General features: G+C 43.8%; 1 protein-coding gene across 2 annotated transcripts in view; it reads right to left on the reverse strand.

The window, feature by feature from the left end:
- Positions 1–20,508, reverse strand: part of DNASE2 (deoxyribonuclease 2, lysosomal) — a 91,335-nt gene that overhangs the window by 70,018 nt on the left and 809 nt on the right. The gene's annotated exons all lie outside the window — the stretch shown is intronic.

Raw genomic sequence — 20,508 nt, forward strand, 5'->3', positions numbered from 1 at the left:
AGTCCTGGAGAGTGTTTACTTTGGGTCAGGGGCGGACTGATAACTCATGGGGCCCCCAGTCCATAGGGGATCATGGGGCCCCTGTGTCCTTGCCCAAACTCAAAAAAGCCTATGAAAAAGGTACCAAGGGCATCTCATGAGGCCCCCTACTGACCCCGGGCCCTCGGGCAGTGCCCAAGTTTCCAAATGGTCAGTCCGCCCTTTCTTTGGGTGAGTTGTCAGCCCACTGATTCCATGATACATATGGATACAGGAGGCATTGATACGAAGCTAATGGCCTGAAACATTTTTAATTTAGATTTACAGCCTCTGTTTTTATCAATATTTGTTTATTCAGCTGGGGATCTAAAGGGATAGTCTGGCCCAGTGGTGTAGCATAGGGGTGGTTGCCCTGGGCACAAAATTTTAAGGGGCTCAAAATTTCAGCAGGCAGGCAGCGATGATTGGGCACAAGGCGATGAGGGAGGAGATTGTCACAGCCCTTTCTTGAGAATGTGGAAATAGTGGAGGGGAAGGAGTTAGAGCTGTACCTACCTGATCCACGCATGCATCTATAGACACACACCTTGTGTCACCCGCCAGCTGCCTACAGTGAGGAACAAAAGTATTTGAACACCCTGCGATTTTGCAAGTTCTCCCACTTAGAAATCATGGAGGGGTGCGAAATTCACATTGTAGGTGCGTTCCCACTCTGAGAGAATTAAAAAAAAAAAATTCAGGAAATCACATTGTATGATTTTTAAAGAATGTATTTGTCTTGCACTGCTGAACAGAAGTATTTGAACACCTGAGAAAATCTGTGTTAATATTTGGTACAGAAGCCTTTGTTTGCAATTACAGAGGTCAAACGTTTCCTGTAGTTCTTGACCAGGTTTGCACTGCAACAGGGATTTTGGCCCACTCCTCCACACAGATCTCCTCTAGATCTGTCAGGTTTCGGGGCTGTCGCTGAGCAACACGGAGTTTCAGCTCCCTCCAAAGATGTTCTATTGGATTTAGGTCTGGAGACTGGCTAGGCCACTCCAGAACCTTGATATGCTTCTTACGGAGCCACTCCTTGGTTATCCTGGCTGTGTGCTTCAGGTCATTGTCATGTTGGAAGACCCAGCCACGACCCATCTTCAATGTTCTGACTGAGGGAAGGAGGTTGTTGCTCAAAATCTCACAATAAATGGCCCCATTCATCCTCTCCTTAATACAGTGCAGTCATCCTGTCCCCTTCGCAGAAAAGCACCCCCAAAGCATGATGTTACCACCCCCATGCTTCACAGTAGGGATGGTGGTCTTGGGATGCAACCCATCCTTCTTTTTCCTCCAAACACGACGAGTGAAGTTTTGACCAAAAAGTTCTACTTTGGTCTCACCTGACCACATGACTTTCTCCCATGCCTCCTCTGGATCATCCAGATGGTCACTGGCAAACTTTAGACGGGCCTGGACATGTGATGACTTGAGCAGGGGAACCTTCCGTGTAATGCATGATTTGAAACCATGACGGCGTAGTGTTCCACCGACAATGACCTTTGAAACTGTGGCCCCAGCTCTCTTCATGTCATTGACCAGCTCCTCCCTTGTCGTTCTGGGCTGATTCCTCACCTTTCTTATCATCAGTGATACCCCACGAGGTGAGATCTTGCATGGAGCCCCAGTCCGAGGGAGACTGACAGTCGTCTTTAGCCTCTTCCGTTTTCTAACAATTGCTCCAACAGTTGATCTATTTTCACCAAGCTGCTTGGCAATTGCCCCGTAGCCCTTTCCAGCCTTATGGAAGTCCACAATTTTGTCTCTGGTGTCTTTTGACAGCTCTTTGATCTTGCCCATGGTAGTAGTTGGCGTCTGACTGACTGTGGGGTGGACAGGTGTCTTTAAAGAACTCAGACAGGTGCTACTAAGTTAGATTAATGAGTGGAGTAGAGGTGGACTTTTTAAAGGCACAGTAACAGGTCTTTGAGAGCCAGAAGTCTTGCTGTTTCTTAGGTGTTCAAATACTTATGTTCAGCAGTGCAAGACAAATAAATTCTTTAAAAATCATACAATTTCCTGAATTTTTTTTTTTTTTAATTCTGTCTCTCAGAGTGGGAATGCACCTACAATGTGAATTTCAGACCCCTCCATGATTTCCAAGTGGGAGAACTTGCAAAATCGCAGGGTTTTCAAATACTTCTGTTCCTCACTGTATACCGTATTGTGTGTGTCTGACACATGATCAGGGCTAGGTACAAAATTCCTTGATGTCACTGCACCAAATCCAAATTTTTCTTCATTCATATATTTCTCAGTCAAAGGGGTAATAGTTACTTTTTGGACTCAGGGAGTACTAACTGTCCACGGATTAGGGGGCGCAATACTTGCTATGCCCCGAGCACTGGCAACTGATGCCATGCTACTGATTTGGCCCATTTAGAGATATTGTCTCTCGAATACACTTGTAAGAGTCAATTTTTTTTTAGTAGATACGTTGAGGTGTTGTCACCTAAAGGAATGGACACGTTGAAGCTTAGTGGATGTAGCAGTTTGTGCATCAAGAGAGTTTGCCATGTCAAGGAGTGCAGACTAACCCAACTGAACAACAAAGTCTTCAGCATAAAGACCTAGCTTTTCTCCTTTGCATCCTATGGTAATTCCTCTGAGCTCTGGTGTTTGATATGTTAGGTGAGTGCTTCTATAGCAAAGGCAAACAGCAATGGAGAATAGGGGCAAACCTATCAGGTGCCCCTTTGTAATGTAAATCATTCAGATGTGGCGTTGTTCAGGGAAATCAGAGAGAGTTATTTTTTGAGAGTTGCATAAGTGTCCAGTCCATGATTTTGGTTTTGTTGATTTATTAGGGGATTTCAACTTGGATAGGGAAATAGGGATTATGGGATGCCCAATTTGGCTTGAACCAATGGAAGGGGGACACTTCCATCCAAAAAAAAGCAGATCCTGGACTGTTCTTTTCCTGAAAGCCGTCAATCGTTGCGGATCAGTAGCAGCTGCCCCTTAAGGGCGAAGAACTGTGGCAGCACCCAAATATTGCAAAGTTCCCCTTTAAACTTTAGCATTTCTAAAAGCATCTGTTTACAGAACCAGGTCATCAGCTCACTTCCTCCCCCTCATTTCCAGTGGCACAATGTGTTCCAGTCTAGCAGCTGACACCCTAACTTTCAGTTGATGTTATTTTATCTAAATGTGAAACCCGCAAAGGCTATATCCTGAACTGCTCAGAATGAATTTTAAAGGTACAAAAAAGCAAAGAGGAAATATATGCATTGTGACCTAATTTTAATATATACATCATGTAAGATGCTTTTCAAGGCACTTAGCTTGCAGACACGAGTCTGGCTAGGTCAACCAGCTGGTAAATAAAAAGCTTGTTTTCCTGAAGTTTGTGTCCGGAGTTTTCCTGGAATTCCCAAAGTTGCCATTACAGAACTAGGAACCCCTCAAAAATCACTTCTTTTCTCATAGCTACTTGCAGGGGAGTCTTCTCTCTCCTTATGGAGCTGCTTCCAGCTCTACAGCCTGCAGGCACTACCAGCCCCCCAGGCCTCTCGGAAGATCTCCCGGATCATGGATAAAGGATTTAGCTCAATGCTGTCCTTGGAAAGCTTGCTACATTTGGCTGTCTTTCCCCTTTTAGATCCTGAAGTGTGCTGCTGTACTCGCACTCTCCTCTTTGCTCCCTGCTGCTCCAGGGCTTGATCCCATCCGCGCTTCTCCACACAATGTTTCCTGCTGAGCCAGCTTGAGCCCAGCCTAGAGGCCACCCCCCCCCCCCGCCCCCCAGACCTAGAGGACACCGACAGTCTCCTCAGGACTCCATCTTCCACCTGACTCTCCCACAAGCTTCCTCTGATTGGATGAGTCAGAGGTTGTGACATCATCAGCCTGCCTCTCTGACTCAGCCAATCAATGGAAGCTTTGTATTCATTGATAGAATACATCACTTACTCTGATTGACTGAGCACCACTGTGATAGAATCTAGTGTGTTCCGGGGTCTGAGACTGGAAGTCTTGGCTCACATCTGGAACACAGTGCGTTATGCTGTATGTATGTATAAAACAGTGTAGCGCAACAAAAAAACAATCATCAATCAAACAAAATAAATAGAAATCCCAGTGTCCAAAAATCAATATGTGATGTCCAAATCAGGGGCGGACTGACAACTCATGGGGCCCCCGGGCAATAGGGGATCATGGGGCCCCTGTGTCCTTGCCCAAACTCAAAAATGCCTATGAAAAAGGTACCAGGGGCATCTCATGGGGCCCCCTACTTACCATATGGTCAGTCCGCCCCGGGTCCAAATCTTCTCAAATGTTATTAATGTTCAATGACTTAAGAAGTGATGATATACTAATTCTTCAACATCTTCACCAGCATCACTAATGTGAAAACTTCCACCAAGTAAACTGGCCGCTCACCCTAAGGAAACGACCTCTGAGCTAACAGAAGGTCAGAAGCATTTTCCCTTTAGGAAGGGCATATATTAATATGGATGCCGCTTTTCCTCCTCTGTTTCCACTGCTAGAATGTACATCTCTCATATAAAAATAGATAAAAAGCAGCCTACAGTGTGTACTGAAACATGAGACATCATGGCGCCGCTCAGAAGCTGAGTGTCAAAGGAATCACCTCACCGACAGATGTAGGGGAGCGGTGCCCCAGTATCAGTCCAGATGCTTACATAGAGAAGAAAAGACACCGCTCTCACCTCTTGTGCAGTCCCATGTGTAGAGGATGGCCTCAGCCATCATGCTGGCCACGCCCTCTGATGTGTTTCACCCCACCCACCGGGGGCTTGATCACAGAGGAGTGCAAGACAACAGGTGCTCTGAGCATTTATGTGCATCATTGGCCACAAATGATGACAGTTGTGTGGTAAAGGGATGTGATTATGGAAATAGCATAGCTCCACCCCCTACACGCATTACATCCAAGGCAAGACTTCCGCCTTCCGCTATGCAATTGACGTCATCCCGCAGCCATCTTGCTGACTTGTGTCAAGCTTGTGTATGCCTATCACACCGCACTAATGAGTGCTTCATCCTGTAAGTTTTATCTACTTTCTAGCTTTTTAGAGTATTAGGTCCTTTTTTTTCAATGATTTTCCACTATCACGCCTAAAATAGTTTCATTTGTATTCAAAATCTATTTTTTTTTTTGCTGTTTCCAGTGTTCTGTAATTGTAATGGTATGTTGTGCAGTGAAGTAACTAGCTGGAGAAAAAAAATTGCTACATCAAATGGTTTATCCCATTACACTAATGCAGGCCATAGATGGGTCGAAAATCGGCCGATTTTTCGGCCGAAAATAAAATCGGCCGCTTTTCGGATCATTAGTGGGCTAATTGTTTGGCCGTTTTTCGGTATTTTGGCAGATTTTTTTTATCGGTAAAGTTGGAAAAAAATCGGCCGATTTTGCCGATCGGCCGATTTTCGCGGCAATGATGGGCAAATCGGTCGATCTTTTACTGATAAAAAAACCTGCACATGAGCCGTGTCCTGCAAGAGGAAGACAAAAAGTAGAAGAAAAAAGAAGAAGAGGATGAAGAGGAAGAAGAAGAAGAAGAGGATGAAGAAGAAGAAGAGGATGAAGAAGAGGATGAAGAAGAAGAGGATGAAGAAGAGGATGAAGAAGAAGAGGACGAAGAAGAAGTAGAAGAAGAGGATGAAGACGAAGAAGAGGATGAAGACGAAGAAGAGGATGAAGAAGAAGAAGAGGATGAAGAAGAAGAAGAAGAGGATGAAGAAGAAGAGGATAAAGAAGAAGAGGAAGTAGAGGATGAAGAAGAAGAAGAGGAAGAAGAAGAGGATGAAAAAGAGGATGAAGAAGAAGAGGAAGATGAAGAAGATGAAAAAGAGGATGAAGAAGGTGAAGAAGAGGATGAAGAAGAAGAAGAGGATGAAGAAGAAGAAGAGGAAGAAGAAGAAGAGGATGAAGAAGGAAAAATCGGCCGATTTTCGACCCGTCTATGGCCTGCATAAGTTGTTCTCTTCCGCTTGTTTTTTCATCCCATGTGACAAGCAAGTACCTCCATGTGTGGGGGACCCTTAATTAAAAACTAGTCTTCCGGAGAGATGAAATCTGTCCCTCTGGACTAATAAATTCTGTTGTTCTGATGCTGGTGAAAGCAATGATTGACTCAGCTACAGAAATGATTCACCGTGATGAAAAATCATTCCGTTCTCTCATTGTTTTCTGTGTGATGAGCAGGGGCGGACTGACCATTTGGAAACTCGGGCAATGCCCGAGGGCCCGGGGTCAGTAGTGGGCTCCATGAGATGCCCCTGGTACCTTTTTCATAGGCTTTTTTGAGTTTGGGCAAGGACACAGGGGCCCCATGATCCCCTATTGCCCGAGGGCCCCATGAGTTGTCAGTCCGCCCCTGGTGATGAGTAAATGTTGAACTCTTTTGTAGTAGCTGAACATACATGGAGGCTGGTCAGTTTTTTCAACTCCAGCACCTCCAGCACCTCCAGCAAGTACCACCAGCAATGAAAGTACTTAATGGCAAGGAGTGCTGGGGTGTGCTGGAGAGTCTATTGATGCTGGCTGCTGGGGGAGAAACTCTTGATGAGGTTGGGGTCTATTGGTGCGTAAGGGTCAGTTGTTGCTGGAAGGGATCTACTGTTGAGGGGGGGGTCTGTTGTTGGTGGCTACCGAGAGATTTATTGTTGCTGGAAGGGATCTATTGTTGCTGGAGGGGGTCTATTGTTGCTGGGGATGCTTTTGTTGCTGGCAGCAGGGGATCTTTTTAGTGCTTTTTATGTGTTCTTTAGTAAATTCCATACAAATTACTTAACACCACAAATGATACTTGGTTCTGTATTCAATAAAAAGGGTGGTACCGGTAGGTGGGTAGGCAGTAGAACCAAAGGATGGTGCTCGTCGGTGGGTAGGGGCAGGAGCAGGGGCGGACTGACAAACCATGGGGCCCCCGGGCAATAGGGGATCATGGGGCCCCTGTGTCCTTGCCCAAACTCAAAAAAGCCTATGAAAAAGGTACCAGGGGCATCTCATGGGGCCCCCTACTGACCCCGGGCCCTCGACCAGTGCCCGAGTTTCCAAATGGTCAGTCCACCCCTGGGCAGGAGACAAGGGGTGACTCAGAAAGGGGGAGTTCCTGCACCTATTCTCTGAGGAAAAAAAGCCCTGTATGGAGGAATCTGCTCTTTCAGAAACCTATAAATAAATGTACTGGTGTGATACTATGTGCTGATACAAAAATAATAAAATAAAATAAATAAAAAAACCCTGACGCCAAAGTATACTTTCTCCCCCGAAATTCCAAAATGCACAGTCCAACTTTTATTCAGCGTCTCTGTATATAAAACACCCAGTAGTGCCAGCCTCAGATGAAGTCGGAAGTGACGAAACGCGTCAGAGCGTGACGTCGGACGTAAACCGGAAGTTACGGAGCAGCCATTTTGGAAAAGGGTTTTCATACTGTTTGCCAGTTCTACACATACTGAGACACCTTGTCTGTCTTGTAAGCACAATTTATTAAAGACGCTATATCCCTACCATTGCCTACTACACTATGTTGGTTGTACTTTGCTACATGTTACGATGCCATTACCCAAGACCCTGCATTCACTATTCAGTACACACAACATGGAAATGCAGTTATTTTCGTAAATATAAACTGCTAATTACATTTTCTAATCAGCAGTCTTGTGACTTCTATCAGTGTCCAGCAGCAGAGCCCTGGTTAAAGCTTGTAGGAGGACTTTTCAATTTCCCCTGATTGTCCTATGAGGCTGCATAACCCCTGACCTCTGGACAGCGCTGATAGGCCCTGACCTGATCACATACACTCTCCCAAGAAAAAAATAAACTCTCTAGCAATACACACCAAACTGAGAATGTGCAGCTTTCTCACAAGTCTCTGTTCTATCAGCAGATAGATTGGGGACGGTATAAGAAGAGGAGGATCAGAGAAGACAGAATCAAACATCCTTTTTACACAATGCGGAGGATTAACCCCTTAGCTTCCACATTGAGTATAACAAGCATGTTTTACTGCATATACAGACTGATTTTACTGTTGTGGGTTTAGTAACACTTTAAGAACTCTAACCAAGCCCCTTTTAAGCCTCACCCAATATTTAGCACAATTTAAACCACGCCCACGTTTTGCCTCGGCACGCTACACCCACCGCTTTTTGGTATCTTTCTTGATGTCTAGGGCCCACTTTAGATCTTGCACATGGGCCCACTGATTTCATGATACGCCCCTGGTCCAAACACATTTTCTCTAAATATTGCATGTGATCCCGAAAACTGTCAAATCATTATACAATTTTGCAGCATTAAACTCGATTCACGGAAGGAAATAATTAATTAAAGGCATGCAATAGTTAAGTAGTGGTCCAGGCATGCGGTGCTTAGGGAATGTAAAATTATATTAGCCAATTTTGAGAAGTTTCTGCCTTTTTGGATCAGTTCTCGCAACAGTAATGCATAGAAACCCAAATTTGGAAAGTGGAGTGGAGGTGGATTCCTTTGTATCCCGAACAATTCTTCTGGCAGTTATGGCTGCAATCTTTCTTGGTCTACTTGGCCTTGGCTTGGTATCAAGAGATCCCTGAACTTTCCACTTCTTAATAGGTGATTTAACAGTACTGATTGGCATATTCAAGGCTTTAAACATCTTTTTATGTCCTTTTCCATCTTTATAAAGTTCCATTACCTTGTTACGCAGGACTTTTGACAGTTTTTTTCCGATCCCCATGGCTCAGTATGTAGCCTAGTCAGTGCTTCCATGTAAGAGCTAACAAACTCATTGACTATTTATACACTGACACTAATTGCTATTTAAAAAGCCACAGATGTGGGACATTAACCTCTAATTGTCATTTTAACCCGTGTGTGTCACCTTGTGTGTCTGTACCAAGGCCAAACATTCCAGGGGGCGGAGACTTCTGATCCAGGGGGTGGATACTTCTGATCCAGGGGGCGGAGGCTTCTGATCCGGGCCATTTGGGTGATTTCTGTTATCATTAAGATTTAAAAAGGAGCCAAACAACTATTTGATAATAAATGGCTTCATATAATCATCATCCTTCAATAAAAGAGCATTTTTCAGTCATATTTTCAATTTCAATGTCAGAATATCACAATTTCTGCTAGGGTATGTAAACTTTTGAGCACAACTGTACATACACACATATACATACACAGACACATGTACACACACACACACATACAGACACATGTATACACACACAGGCACGTACAGACACGCATACACACAGATCAGGGTGGACTGACAACTCATGGGGCCCCCGGGCAATAGGGGATCATGGGGCCCGTGTCCTTGCCCAAACTCAAAAAAGCCTATGAAAAAGGTACCAGGGGCATCTCATGGGGCCCGATACTGACCCCGGGCCCTCGGGCAGTGCCCAAGTTTCCAAATGGTCAGTCCGCCCCTGACACAGATACATGTACATACACAGAAATACACATGCACAGACACATGTACATACACACAGACACAAGTACATACATACACAGACACATGTACATACATACACAGACACATGTACATGCACACAGACACATGTACACACACACAGACACAGGTACAGATATACACATGTACATACACACACACAAATGTACACGTACACACACACACACCACCGCCCCCCTCCCCATAAAAAGTTGCAGTACTTTGTTGTTCACTCACAGATCCAGGTACTGCACTCTAGGGGGAGGCAGAGAGCACAGCACACACTCCTTGCTTTGCTTTCACTGCGCTCAGCTATTGAGCAGTCTGACGGCTCCCAGTGCCAATGACAGATCCTGCCTAGCTCTGAGCCTGCTCAGCGAGACGACCCTGGGTGACACACTCGCCCCACCATCATTTCCACTCGCCATTGGTGAGCAGGCGAGTGGAAATTTCAAGCCCTGATCAGGGGCGGACTGACAACTCATGGGGCCCCCAGGCAATAGGGGATCATGGGGCCCCTGTGTCCTTGCCCAAAACTCAAAAAAGCCTATGAAAAAGGTACCAGGGGCATCTCATGGGGCCCCCTACTGACCCCGGGCCCTCGGGCAGTGCCCAAGTTTCCAAACGGTCAGTCCGCCCCTGGCCCTGATATAATGTATATGCATACCACAATGGTCTAATCCCTTGTTAGAACATATGTCATATGTAGTGGGGATACTTTACTTTTTCACAATTATTTTTTAGAGATATCTTCCCAATGACATCATTGATCTTTTTAGCTATCTATAAGGCTCCATGTACCTGCAGCTGATACCTCACGTTTATGAGCGTTTCTGCATTTTTTTCAGCAGCCCCTGAACTCTCCCTAATGTTTTCCTATGTGTCCATGTACACAGAGTCATTTACAGGCAGTTGAGTTTACAGTCGTTTTTTTGAACGCACCAAACTTGCATTCAGGAGTAGATTTTATCAGCGTTTCAAATGCCAAACACTTGAAAAAATGCGGCTAACCATGTTTGTATGCATTTGCGTTTCAAAGTGTTTTTTAACTGTTCCATGTCCAGATGCTGTCCAGAGCCTTTTTTCATCATCAGAAATGCATGCAAAGCGTTTTCCATGTATTCAAATGGACCCGGTACACCAGCGCAGTCAGTTCCAGGTTTCGCGTGAAGGAAAAAATGGTAGAACGTGCCGCATTATGCTCATAATGGGATCCATAGTGAATACAACCAGAAAAGACAGGTCATCTCAACACATACTGCTCTCTCTGCTTCTGCTCTCTCTATTTCTCAGAAAATGTCTGAAATAGTTAATTATTTACTATTTTTCAGTGCATTCTGGGCATTTGGGAAGGTCTCCTGAGGTTATCTACTAAAAATGCTTCTAAATGCAAACGCACATAAACGGGGTATGCAAACGCGGCTAAACTGACGTTTTTTAACCTACGTCTTCCAGCAGTCAGTTTCTATCGTTCAGAAGTGTTTTCCAAACGCCCCGTGTACATGAGCCATAAGAAGGTAATTCTTCCCAATGACCACAAATATAAGGAGCATGCTTCCCACTGACCATCACACTAATGTATCATGAGTTGTAGATATAGTCATTTGTAGTAGGGTTCCCTGAGACCCGAAAGTTATTTCAAGAATTCCTCTGTGTTGAAAATGTTGAGAAAGGCCTGAAAGTGAAACTAAAGGCAAAACTTTCATTTTCATTTTGGATAGAGTAATGGGGGTTATAATCCCTTTCAGGTTTTTTTTGTCCCATTGGGGAGATATACCTTCATGATAATGGTAAACAGGACAAATAGAGAGGGTGAATCTCCCTAACGGGGGCACAGACTGGAATAAAAACCTAAAAGATGTTCTAACACCTCTCCACACTATCCAAAAGTAAAAAAAAGGTTTTTCCTTTAGTTATATTATTATTATTATTATACAGTATTTATAAAGCGCCAATAGTTCGCTCAGCGCTGTACATTACAGAGGGGGACAGAACATGTGACAGAACAATACCAATACAATGCAAAACATGAGGGGATTGAGGGCCCTGCTCTTTCGAGCTTACAATCTTAAGTAATTAAAAATAATCTTTCTAAATGTCAAATATTGAAAGAAAATGGTATAAAAAAAATTACACACACACACACATATATATATATATATATATATATATATATATATCAGGGGCGGACTGACCATTTGGAAACTCGTGCCCGAGGGCCCGGGGTCAGTAGGGGGCCCCATGAGATGCCCCTGGTACCTTTTTCATAGGCTTTTTTGATTTTGGGCAAGGACACAGGGGCCCCATGATACCCTATTGCCCGGGGGCCCCATGAGTTGTCAGTCCGCCCCTGATATATATATATATATATATATACCCTTCTTCCATCAATAAAAAAGACCATGATGTACAAGAAGGGTGTTTATATATGTGTGTGATTTTTTTTTTTATACCATTTTCTTTCAATATTTGACATTTAGAAAGATATTTTTTATTTACTTCATTAATTTAGTTGTTTTTGATACACCGTGTATGTCCTGTGAAAGCAGATTCACTTTGACTGGTATTCTAGTCATCTTTTTTCTTTTGTAATAATCCATCTGCTGCAGGGACCGCACTGACTCGGCAGATTTCTGCGGTTTAGACCATGTTACCTCTTTATTAGCAATAAAAACTGACAGGGGTTCCTATTCTTCTTCCCTGTATTCATCCCATCCCTGGATATCGCACGAGATACTGTATAATAACACACGGTGTCATACACACAGAGACATGTACAGATACACACACACACACATGTACACGTACACACACCACATATTTCCATGAAATACTGCATGCTTTATTTTAGTAGCGATTTTTTTGTGAATTGCAAAAAAAAGTGAAAAACGCTATGAGGTATTTTACTATGGAAAATATTGCTTTGTGAATGGAGCCCAGTACCCTACAACAGACACAGTAATGACTTAATTGATGTTTATGTTCCAGTTTTCAACAGCAGGGGGTGAACTTGAGACATTGTTCTCTACCCTTTGACAACTGGTAGGAGAGGCTGTAGCAGGCGTGTAACAGCTTGGATTGCAACTGCAGCACTACAGGTTAGGCGAGCTTGGCCTTTATATGGTGTGCATTATTCTTGGACAGAAGGAGCTATAAAGTATTAATCAAATTATTATCAAAAGTGATTTTTCTAAAAATATTCAGTTAAAGAGCCAAATCGCATTTGTCTCTTGTGACGAAGCAGAACTCTTGCATGTTAAAGCGGAGTTCCACTCACTCTGTAAAAAAATAAAAGTCAGCAGCTACAAAAAACTGTAGCTGCTGACTTTTTAAAAACAGCCACTTACCTGTCCCACAATCCCACGTTGCCCCCGCCGCAGTCCGTTTCACTTGTCGTCCTGTATTCCAGGCTCCGGCATCTTCAGTGTGGGCACCCGGCTGTGACAGCTTGCGGCTTCACAGCCGGGAGCCCACTGCGCATGTGCGAGTAGTGCTGCGCTTCATGAATGGCCCATTTGTCTTCTGGGACCTGTCAAGTGTCGGGGAGGGAGGACAACTTCCGTTGCTGATTGCCTAGGCGTTCGCAGTGGAAGTGAGAGCGGGTACCTGTCAAATTCTGGTACCCGTTCCCCCCCCCTCCCCAAAGGTGCCAATCCTTAATGGGGAGTGGGGGACCAATCTTTTGGGTGGAACTCCGCTTTGAGTAGAAATCCCATTCCTTCCTATGTGACTGCTTCACATCTATGCATTGCAGTTTAGTGTGAAAGACGAAGGGAAACTGTATGGACCCATTTACACCTAAATGTGTAAAAAAGGTATGTTATGATGTTATGCAGGGCACTTTTTCTCAGCAAATAGGTGCAGGTACTACCCCCTTCCGAGTCACCCCTTGTTTCTGCCCCCTACTCACCTCCAAGTACCATCTCTTGGTTCCACCCCCTACCCTACTCCCAATACTGCCCCTTCTAGAGAATACAGAACCAAGTGTTGTGGTGCTAAATAATTGGTACGGAATTTGTAAAATAGATCACCTGCAGCCAGCAACAGTAGACCCCCCCCCCCCAGCAACAATATACTCCCCACATCAAAATATCCTTCCAGCAACAATAGAGTCCTGCCACCAACAAAATATTTCCCAGCAGCCAGCATCAATACACCCTCCAGAAGCTAACAATAATATATCCCCACCAGCAACCATAGATCCCCCAGCAACAATAGATCCCGCAGCACACCCTAGCATCCCTTGCTATTCAGTGCTGGAGGTGCCAGAAGTGAATTCCCCTGCATTTCCGCTGAAAGAAAAGCCCTGCTCTTATGTCTTCATTGGCCGTAAAGCTGAAATCCAGGTTTGGCTGTTTTTTGCATAGCAGTAGTAGCGATGCCTACAACAATGATTTCTGGCTTTGATGAAAATAGGCTGGGTATGGCACATACATAGTTACATTGGTCAAAGCTGCACCAATGTATCTATGTAAAAACTGACATGCCTGGAACTCAGCTTTAACCCCTTGCCCTCCAGAGGATTTCCCCCCTTCCTGACCAGGCCATTTTTTGCATTATGGCGCTGCGTTACTTTAACTGACAATTGCGCGGTCATGCAATGCTGCACCCACATTAAATTTACATCCTTTTTTTCCCCATGAATAGAGCTTTCTTTTGGTGGTATTTGATTGCCTGTGCATTTTTTATTTTTTTGCGCTATAAAAAAAAAAACCCGACAATTCTGAGGAAAAAAAACAATATTTTTGACTTTTTGCTATTAAACATGTCCAGTAAAAAAAATTTAAAAAATCTAATTTCATCACAAATTTCGGCCAAAATGTATTCTGCTCCATGTCTTTGCTAAAAAAATCCCAATACGTGTAAATTAATTGGTTTACGTGAAAATTATAGCGTCTACAAATGGCGGTATATATACTGAGATTTTTTTTTTAGCAGTGATCAGCGACTTATACCAGGACTGCAGCGGGCATTCTGACACTGGCGGGGACTGACTTGGTGTCACTGACATCACCAGTGACACCAATACAGTGATCAGTGCTAATAAAAAGCATTGACACTGTACACGAGGCGTCAATTTTGCTGCGACGCGACGCAAACACTTCAGTGTGAACAGCACTGTTTGCTGCCATATGTAGAATTTTCATAGGAGTTTGAGTGTTAAAAGCGCTTCCCAAATGCCTGTCTAATGCCTGCTAACAAAGCTAGTGTGAACTTAGCCTTAGGAATGCATTTTTGCCATGAACAGCTTCTCTTCCATATTCTGATCACACAAGAAACTTTAAAGCTGAACCCCAGACAAACAGCTGAAATACACATCTGTGAACTGCTGTAGGGCCCCTTCACACTAGATGCATGTTAAAATTGCTTTTGCATGCGGGCTACTGCCCCGATGTGTGCAGGCAGTGGGGACTAGGGTGGGGGGTGAGGTTGTTGCCTTGCATTGTTACAATGCCTGTTCAGCCATCTTTGTGATTTATACACCTCTTCCAGGCAGCACAGCCAGAAAGGTTCTTCCCCATCTTCAGGTTAACTTATCCCCCCCCCCCCATCCTTTCACTGTACATTCACACACAGCATCCATGAATACAGTTTTCCTTCCTGTCTTTGTTGCCCCGTAATCAGTGTTGTGATTTAATGGCAAATGACATCGTCAGTCACTGGCAGAAAGCTTTGTTCATCTGAATATACAGAATGTAAAGTTTAAACTGGCGCTATATAAATGCCTGCAATAAAAAATAAAAATATCTTTGACTGCCAGAAGGAGGGTTCTGCAAGACGTCCTGTGTATGTAGGTCACCCTGGAAACTACAGTGCCTTGAAAAAGTATTCATACCCCTTGAAATTTTCCACATTTTGTCATGTTACAACCAAAAGCGTAAATGTATTTTATTGGGATTGGATGTGATAGACCGACACAAAGTGGCACATAATTGTGAAGTGGAAGGAAAATGATAAATGGTTTTCAACATTATTTACAAATAAATCTGTGAAAAGTGTGGCGTACATTTGTATTCAGCCCCCCGGAGTCAATACTTTGTAGGACCCCCTTTCGCTGCAATTACAGCTGCAAGTCTTTTTGGGGATGTCTCTACCAGCTTTGCACATCTAGAGAGGGACGTTTCTGCTCATTCTTCTCTGCAGAATAGCTCAAGCTCTGTCAGATTGGATGGAGAGCGTCTGTGAACAGCATTTCTCAAGTCTTAGCACAGATTTTTAAGTGGATTTAGGTCTGGACTGTGACTGGGCCATTCTAACACATGAATATGCTTTGATCTAAACCATTCCATTGTAGCTCTGGCTGGATGTTTCGGGTCGTTGTCCTGCTGGAAGGTGAACCTCCGCCCCGGTCTCAAGTCTTTTGCAGACTAACAGGTTTTCTTCTAAGATTGCCCTGTATTTGGCTCCATCCATCTTCCCATCAACTCTGACCAGCTTCCCTGTCCCTGCTGAAGAAAAGCATCCCCACAACATGATGCTGCCACCACCATGTTTCACGGTGGGGATGGTGTGTTCTGGGTGATGTGCAGTGTTGTTTTTCTGCCACACAGCGTTTTGCTTTTAGGCCAAAAAGTTCAATTTTGGTCTCATCTGACCAGGGCACCTTCTTCCACATGTTTGCTGTGTCCCCCACATGGCTTCTCACAAACTGCAAATGGGATTTCCTGTGGCTTTCTTTCAACAATGGCTTTCTTCTTCCCACTCTTCCATAAAGGGCAGATTTGTGGAGTGCAGGACTAATAGTTGTCCTGTGGACAGATTCTCCTACCTGAGCTGTGGATCTCTGCAGCTCCTCCAGTTACCATGGGCCTCTTGGCTGCTTCTCTGATTAATGCTCTCCTTGCCCGGCCTGTCAGTTTAGGTGGACGGCCATGAATTGGTAGGTTCGCAGTTGTGCCATACTCTCCATTTTTGGATGGTGGGTTGAACAGTGCTCTGTGAGATGTTCAAAGCTTGGGATTTTTTTTATAACCTAAACCTGCTTTAAAAGTCTCTACAGCTTTATCCCTGACCTGTCTGGTGTGTTCCTTGGCCTTCATGATGCTGTTTGTTCACTAATGTTCTCTAACAAACCTCTGAGGCCTCCAAAGAACAGCTGTATTTATACTGAGATTAAATTACACACTAATTAGGTGACTTCTGAAGGCAATTGGTTCCACTAGATTTTAGTTAGGGGTATCAGAGTAGAGGGGCTGAATACAAATGCACGCCACACTTTTCGAGTACTTATTTGTAAGAAATTTTAAAAATCATTTAGCATTTTCCTTTCACTTCACAATTATGTGAAACTGTGTTCATCTATCACATAAAATCCCAATAAAATATATATATGCTTTTGGTTGTAACATGACAACATGTGGAAAATTGCAAGGGGTATGAATACTTTTTAACTATACATGTACCAAGAGACTTTAGCATACCTGCACAGAGTGTGTGTGGGAAGGATTATGGGAGGGTAGGCAAAGCGATGGGTAAAAGAAGAGCCAGAGGGGGGCAGAGCTGGGCCGGGACTGACACTGCTAAACTAATCAGAACTAAACTGCTAAACTGGTGACATCAGCACTGCCTTAACTGCAACTACAAGTGAGCGTTAAAGTGGTTGTCAGGGGCGGACTGACAGCTCATGGGGCCCCCAGGCAATAGGGGATCATGGGGCCCCTGTGTCCTTTCCCACACTCAAAGCACACCCAAAAAAGCCTATAAAAAAGGTAACAGGGGCATTTTATGGGGCCCCCCACTGACTTTGGCCCTCAGGAAGTGCCCAACTACTCGAATGGTCAGTCCGCCTCTGGTGTTTGTAAACCCTCTCATATATCCAGTAAAGTGACTGGCCTCAGCTGACACACAGAGATGAAACAAATCCTCCAAGATAAGTTGTACCTATTTACCTGCATTCTCTTCTCTACATCCATTCAAAGTCCAGAATATATCAAGCTTGTCTGAGCTGTCAGAAAAAAGGGAGTGGAGAGCTGAAATTACACACTACGTATTTCAGTGAGTTGAGCTCTGAGAGCTGATTGAAGGGATTAGAGGGAATGGACCCACCCCCTTCACACAGCACATATGAACAGAGCTGCTGTCAATCAGCTGGAGGTCCCTCCCCTGTCACTCTTTATCTCTTGGTGTCAGGAAAACTTGTCAGAAGTGATCCAGCAGATAAACAGGTACAAGCAGGGGCGGACTAACAACTCATGGGGCCCCCAGGCAATAGGGGATCATGGGGCCCCTGTGTCCTTGCCCAAGCTCAAAAAAGCCTATAAAAAAGGTACCAGGGACATCTCATGGGGCCCCCTACTGACCCCAGGCCCTCAGGCAGTGCCCGAGTTTCCAAATGGTAAGTCCACCCCTGGGTACAAGTTATGTAGGGGTTTTGTTTCATCTCTGTGTGTCACCTGACACCAGTCACTTCACTTGGGACATGTAAGGGTTTACAATCACTCTAAAGTGGAATTAAAGCCTAGCACTTCTTCCCCCTTCTCCTATGTATCCTGCCTATCCTGTGTAAAAAAAAAAAAAAAAAAAAAAAAAAGATCTGAAAACTTTCTTTTTTTTTAGTCTGCCCCAGTCTGGTCGTGTAAACCTGCAACTCCAGCTCCCCTGTGTCAGTGAGCAGCTGCAGCAGGGGAGAGGAGGGAGCGTCGACAACGGCTGGGCTATAGGAGCCTATGGGTGACGTCATGCCTCTCAGGATTCCCAGCTGTTGACGAGTGCTCTTTGACACAGGAAAGCTGGAGCTGCAGGACCACGTGACTGGACTGAATAAAGGTAAGTACACAGATCTTTTCCGGCTGAGTTCCCCGCAGTGAACTGAGCTGGACGTTTGGCACCCTTCGCAACCCTCTGGGACACTTTCAAGGTCCCAGAAGACTGCAGCCCATGCACAAAACCCAGTGCGCTTTGTGCATGCGCAGTAGGAAACGGGCCTTGCGGCTTCACCGCCGGTTTCCCTTAGTCAAGATGGTGACGCCAGCACCCCAACAGCCGATTAAAGAATCGGCTCGGGGTGAGGACACTGCTGGATCCCTGGACAGGTAAGTGCCCGAATATTAAAAAGTCAGCAGCCACAGTATTTGTAGCTGCTGACTTTTATTTTTTTTATTATTGGAGGGGGGTGGCGGGGGCCTGAACTCCACTATGAGAACAGCTAGCGTTAAGCTTTGACTCCAAGGGGCTTTTCACAGCACACTGCACATTAAACTGCACCGAAATGCGTGTGCTATAATATGCTATTGCATGCACTTTTATGTGCGTCGCCTTATGTTTACATACTGTACGTTTATGTGCGTTGCCTTATGTTTACATACTGTACGTTTATGTGCGTTGCCTTATGTTTACATACTGTACGTTTATGTGCGTTGCCTTATGTTTACATACTGTACGTTTATGTGCGTTGCCTTATGTTTACATACTGTACGTTTATGTGCATTTCCTTATATTTACATACTGTACGTTTATGTGCGTTTCCTTATGTTTAAATACTGTACGTTTATGTGCGTTGCCTTATGTTTACATACTGTACGTTTATGTGCGTTGCCTTATGTTTACATACTGTACGTTTATGTGCGTTTCCCTATGTTTACATACTGTACGTTTATGTGCGTTGCCTTATGTTTGCATACTGTACATTTATGTGCGTTGCCTATTGTTTACATACTGTACGTTTATGTGCATTGCCCTATGTTTACATACTGTACGTTTATGTGCGTTGCCTATTATTTACATACTGTACGTTTATGTGCATTGCCCTATGTTTACATACTGTACGTTTATGTGGGTTGCCTTATGTTTACATACTGTACATTTATGTGCGTTGCCTTATGTTTACAAACTGTATGTTTATGTGCGTTTCCCTATGTTTACATACTGTACGTTTATGTGCGTTGCCATATGTTTATATATTGTACGTTTATGTGCGTTGTCTTATTTTTATATACTGTACGTTTATGTGTGTTGCCTTATGTTTACATACTGTACTTTTATGTGCATTTCCTTATATTTACATACTGTACGTTTATGTGCGTTGCCTATTGTTTATATACTGTACGTTTATGTGCGTTGCCTATTGTTTACATACTGTACGTTTATGTGCGCTGCCTATTTACATACTGTATGTTTATGTGCGCTGCCTATTTTTTATATACTGTACGTTTATGTGCGTTGCCTATTGTTTGCATACTGTACGTTTATGTGCGTTTCCTTATGTTTAAATACTGTACGTTTATGTGCGTTGCCTATTGTTTACATACTGTACGTTTATGTGCGTTGCCTTATGTTTACATACTGTACGTTTATGTGCGTTGCCTATTGTTTACATATTGTACGTTTATGTGCGTTGCCTTACGTTTACATACTGTACGTTTATGTGCGTTGCCTTACGTTTACATACTGTACGTTTATGTGCGTTGCCTTATGTTTGCATACTGTACGTTTATGTGCGTTTCCTTATGTTTAAATACTGTATGTTTATGTGCGTTGCCTTATGTTTACATACTGTACGTTTATGTGCGTTGCCTTTTGTTTACATACTGTACGTTTATGTGCGTTGCCTTATGTTTACATACTGTACGTTTATGTGCGTTGCCTTATGTTTACATACTGTACGTTTATGTGCGTTTCCCTATGTTTACATACTGTACGTTTATGTGCGTTGCCTTATGTTTGCATACTGTACATTTATGTGCGTTGCCTATTGTTTACATACTGTACGTTTATGTGCATTGCCCTATGTTTACATATTGTACGTTTATGTGCGTTGCCTATTATTTACATACTGTACGTTTATGTGCATTGCCCTATGTTAACATACTGTACGTTTATGTGGGTTGCCTTATGTTTACATACTGTACATTTATGTGCGTTGCCTTATGTTTACAAACTGTATGTTTATGTGCGTTTCCCTATGTTTACATACTGTACGTTTATGTGCGTTGCCATATGTTTATATATTGTACGTTTATGTGCGTTGTCTTATTTTTATATACTGTACGTTTATGTGTGTTGCCTTATGTTTACATACTGTACTTTTATGTGCATTTCCTTATATTTACATACTGTACGTTTATGTGCGTTG

This window comes from Staurois parvus, unplaced genomic scaffold (genome assembly GCF_062004578.1).
Source record: "Staurois parvus isolate SC_StPar_1 unplaced genomic scaffold, SC_StPar_1.0 ptg000456l, whole genome shotgun sequence".
In the NCBI taxonomy this organism is placed as follows: domain Eukaryota; kingdom Metazoa; phylum Chordata; class Amphibia; order Anura; family Ranidae; genus Staurois; species Staurois parvus.